Source organism: Zootoca vivipara, chromosome 3 (genome assembly GCF_965207765.1).
Source record: "Zootoca vivipara chromosome 3, rZooViv2.hap1.1, whole genome shotgun sequence".
Classification (NCBI taxonomy): domain Eukaryota; kingdom Metazoa; phylum Chordata; class Lepidosauria; order Squamata; family Lacertidae; genus Zootoca; species Zootoca vivipara.
In genome coordinates this window covers 54,639,590-54,644,774 of record NC_142586.1, presented here as the reverse complement: position 1 = coordinate 54,644,774, position 5,185 = coordinate 54,639,590, and the positions used below count along the sequence as shown (strand labels likewise).

General features: G+C 40.5%; 1 pseudogene; it reads right to left on the bottom strand.

Moving 5' to 3' along the window:
- Nucleotides 1-2,469: 2,469 nt before the first annotated feature.
- Nucleotides 2,470-3,628, bottom strand: LOC118082893 (ATP synthase F(0) complex subunit e, mitochondrial pseudogene; annotated as a pseudogene).
- Between the last annotated feature and the right edge of the window lie 1,557 nt (nucleotides 3,629-5,185).

Genomic DNA, 5,185 nt, shown 5'->3' with positions numbered 1-5,185 from the left:
ATTTGCCAGCACACCCTAAGCCTTAAGAGTCTGATGTATCATATTTCTTCGTAAAAAGCTACTGTGATATAGGATAACCTCTTTAATTGGCATTCCCTAAGCGAAACAGAAAAACTTAGCTAACTCAGAGGGTGCAAGTCAGTTCTTAAATCCCATCCGCTGGATCAAGAAATGAGCACGTCCAGGTTTGCCTCCACCAACAGAACACAGCTGAGGGAAATCTGCAGGGGTGGACTGGTACTGTTGCACCTGCGGGAAACTTTCAGTGGCTACTAGACATAATGGCTTTGCTGTCCCTCCATGGTCAGAGGCAACAGTGCTTCTGAATACCAGCTGCTGGAAGCCACAGGTGGAGAGAATGCTCTTGTGCTTGGGTCCTGCTTGCCCCTTTCTCATCAGCATCTTGTTGGTCACAAAGAGAACAGGATGCAGGAATACCTGGGACATTGGCCTGATTCAGCAGGCTCTTATTATGTCAGTGGAACACTAATGCTGGTAAGACATCACAGGAACAAAAATAGGCAGATGCTGAGTGTGGTGGAGGTGGATCAGGACTTAGGAGGAATTCTAGGCTCACTTAGAGGTCAGTCTTAACAGAGTTTTAAATGAACCTGAGTTTGTGTGGGGAGGTCAATTATAAACGGCTGCTTATGCATTAATTTCTTTCTCTCCCATTGTGCTCCTAAGGAAACAACACTGCCAGTAAAATAAACTGAAATGCTGTAGTGCAGGCAGTATGCGTGCAGCACTGCATAGCTTCAAAATGACAATAGAGGCTCTGGAGCCATGTGTTGTATAATGAACATGATGCTAAACCATGCGTCTCCGCTGAAGGGTCTGCTTCTCTCTTTGACGCCAAGCAGAAGCTGTGTGTAAAAGAAATGATCAGAGAAGAGAGGCCAGCTTATGAGAGCGTTAGCGCTTCAGATGTGGTTTACATCCTACCAGCAAACCCAGCCTAAAGCAAACAGATTTGGAACATGCGACTCTCATCATCTTAGCTACATAAAAACATCACACTGCTGTTTGCTTCACTAGTAGAAGTAACCCCAAGATGAAATTGCTATGGCAATAATGATGGCAAAAGCTACAACACCTTGTTCTGTGTCATATGTATCAGACGGGGCCTGGGATTGAGTTTTATATAATCATTGTTTCATTGGGCAATTGAAGTGGCGCTGTGAATGTAATACGTTTAAAAAGATAAAAACTATAAACCCGTTTTCTGTATCTTTACATTTTAAAAGACACTGCTGTTTGAGGATAAAATAGTATCATGGGTTTGCAGGGGGCAAGAATCCCTGGGTACCAGGTTCTCCCCATAATTTCAGAAATTAGTAAATGTGGAGTTTGATCAATGGATTTAGCAAGGCCTAAAAGATGCCAGTCCAGCTTCCTCAGGAGATTCACTGAGAGAGGGGCCACCAAAGAGCAAAACAGGTGATGGAAGTCATTCCCCTGACAAAAGGTGGGCCATCGAGACATTCAGTGTTAGACAAGAACGGGGTGGATTCCCTCCCCCAGCTGTGTGATAGCAAAAGACAACAGCAGAGTTGGGAAGGAGAGGTTGCCAGGGAACAGTGGGTGTGATGTCACTACAGGGGTGTGTTTTCTTTTTGTATGAGACTTGGGTTGCATTTTAGCAAGAGTTGGGGGGGGCAAATAAGGGTGGGGCTAGATGATATGTGAGTGGACAATCTGTGCTGAGAAGACAGGGATGGTTGCCTTTGGGCTGCCTTTGAATTCAATGATGTGCCACTGTGGGAAGCAAGCCCCTCTTGAGATGTGATGCTTGTAACTGCCTCTCAATCCAGACTTGGTTGTAAACATGTGCAAATAAATCATATTTCATAAAGACATTACAGTCTCTGCTGTGCCTAATTTTCCAATGGAAGCACAAACCCTGGTTAAGTGCCAAGAGCCCTGAAATCTTGCACTGCTCGGCAGAGATTGGGGTGGCTTGCACACTTTGTTCCAATCTAGTGTCTCTGTGCACATGTTGAAACTCTGATGTACCTACTGAGCTCCTGTACATGAGTGTCTTCATATGGTTCAATGGAGCATGCTATTCCATGTGCTCAAGTAAAAGTGGAATCCTTTAGCCACAAAGACTCAGTGTGTGCATCAAAGCACATGTGCAGTTCATCTCAAAATGTCTTGAAAAGTCATTTCAAATGCAGAATTTTTAAAATAAAAAAAATCACTTTCCAATTTTTTTTAGAACACTTCAATTTTTTTAATGACATCTAATATTCATATATTGATTGGCTGCTCTGAGGTTCATCGTAATGCTCTTTCCTTATTTCAGTGCCAGCTTAAAATGCTTTTACTCAGGATATTAGTTGTGAATTTATCCTGACTGATGATGATGCACTGTAGTCTCAAAGACCACTCTTACTTACTGGGCTTTCTTCTGAGCTGATGTTTATGATGGCGTGGGATTTAGTGTACTGTATGGGTGTTTTTCAGTTGGATATGTTATTGTGTGTTTTTTCCAGCAACTGTTTATTGATGTAAATAAGTTTGTGTTTGACACTTGAGATCAACTACTTCAAAATTTCATACATTGGATATTAAAAGATGAAGATGAAGATCAAGCAGGTTTATTTCAGTATTGAATCATCATTAGCTTCCGCCAGTGCTTTTGCAATTCGTTCCATTTACTCACGCTTCTCCTGCTCCTCTGCTTCTATTCTCCTTTCCTCCTCAGCAATAGGCTTCAAATAGTCATATCTTTTCTTTCCATAGACTATCCCAATGAGCAGTGCTGAATACCTGCCAAACTTGATCAGTGGGGAAACATAGTGCACAAATGTGTGTAGGTGTTTGGCACATATATGTATCTGAGGACATATGCTTATGTGTGTATGGTTTTTTTTATCGTGAGTAGAGAGAGAAATTTAGAAAATCCCTTGCTGCCCACCCCACAAAAACATCAGCCCCCTTCATTTGTATCATAGTATCCCTGCTGTGTAAATGAGAATCAACTACTGTTAAGGCCACTTGGCTGTGCCAGGATGCGCTATGTGAAGCACAACCCTATATTCATGCTTACCTGGATGCAGGTACCCCTGTGGTTTATGGGGCTTATTCCTAGGTAAACGTGCATAGCATTGCACTCTTAATTTTCCTTCTTGAAATTTATGCTCTGTCTAGAGTTACATTTATCAGCTTGCCCTTAGTAAGCAAAGCACAACCTCATTTCTTTGTATAGTATGCGTTGCTGTAATCTTGCAGATCATTAAAATACAGATGGAGATTTGGTGTTTTAATTTTAAAAAATACCCCCTCCGCCACCCACACCACCACCATAAATAAATAATGTCAAACAATAAAGGTAGACAGTGGGCAAAATTAGAGTGCAGTTGGATTTGAAAATAGATTTACCATATAAAGTGTAGAAAGAACTGTATCTCATTTAATATGACCTGTCAATAGAATTGTGATAGATTACAAAACAATGTGATGAACTGGCTTTTGTATGGATTTTTGAATTTCTCTCATGCATCCCCACCACTCATCCATCTTCCATCCATCCATAATTCCAACTCTCTAAGCAGCTTCAAACAGCTGACATCTTTTTTAAAAAATAAACAGTGCAAAGCAATATTTCATTTCTTACCCTCATTTACCTCCCAAAATATCACTGGCTTGACAGGAAAGATAAATGATATTTAGTTCTGCTCCAGTGGCAGGATTTAAAAGATCGGCATTTAGCAGATCATTACAGGAAGACAAGAGAGGGAGAGTTCTCCCACATTTTAGTTGGTTGTACAGCTTTTGTTAGTAAGCCTAGAATGTTTCTAGAAAACAAAACTCAAGGCATTTATTACACATAAACATCTACTTCAGATAATTTATTATGATTTCACAAATGGTAAATTATACTTCACTTCTCCCAAGGAAAGCCAAAAATTTGATTCATAGTATAGTATCTGACTCAGTGTAAGAAGCAGCCTGAGGTGCAAAAATTGCACTGTGTAAAATGGGGGTGGGATCCTTTGACCCACCATATGTCATTGAACTACAGCTTCCATCATCCCAGGTGCATACCAGGAAGGGCTCCAGTCTCTTAGCTTTCATTAAGAAGAAAAAAGAGTTAATCTAAGGAAAGTTATTAAGCAAAATATGGAGGCAACTCTAATCCTTTAGCACTCAGCAGCACTATGAAATGTTGCAGTTAACGCAAGCTTTTCAGGCTTTCTTTTCATGTTTTGTGAATGACATTATATAAGAGCCTGCTAGATTAGGCCAATGACTCATCTAGTCCAGGATCTTGTTCTCACAGTGGCCAACCAGGTGCCTGGGGGGAACCCGCAAGCAGGACTCGAGCACAAGAGCACTCTGCTCTATTATGGTTTCAAGCAGCTAGTATTCAGAAGCCTACTGACTCTGACTGTGGAGGCAGAGCATACCCATTGTGGCTACTAGCCACTGATAGCCTTATCCTCCATGAATTTGTTCTATTTTAAAGCCATCCAAGTAGATGGACATCTGCGCCACCCTCTGCTCAATCTACTCAAACCTTTGCCCTTTTTTCCTCTCAATATTTTTTCGTCACTGCCTTATTAATACTCTGCTGTTGTTTAGAATGGCTGCTTTCTCTCTCTCTCAGTGTGTCTCCATCCCTGCTTTACCCAAACCTGTTGTTTAAAACTGCCATTTTCCAATCAATGTCCTTCTAACCCTATTTCATCAAACTTCTGCCATTATTTAAAACAGCCACTTTCCTCCTTTCAGTATGACTTTCTTCTCACAATATTCCAATGCCTCCCTTTTCCATTCCTCTGCTGCCTCAGAACTACCATATCACGTCCTGGTTATGGGTTTGTCCTGGGTCCACTAAAATGTTCCTTGAGAGACAGCAATGAAAAACATATTGGGTTGAACTTGTAATCCTACTGAATTTTACTCGGAGAGCAGACCTACTATAATTAATGGTCCTAAATTAGTAATGTCCATTAATTTCACTAGGTTTACTCTGAGTAAAACTGACCATAAATACAACCCATAGCTGTACAAATGAATTGGCATAATGTTAATTATAATATAATGTTAATTTATTTGATTGCTTCTTCTGTAATGCTACAAAAAATATCTTCGATGTCATGTGTAGCAGATCAAAATGATCATTCTTATTTGTTGTTAACTCGGTTAAAATCAAATCAGATTTTTGGTATTTATA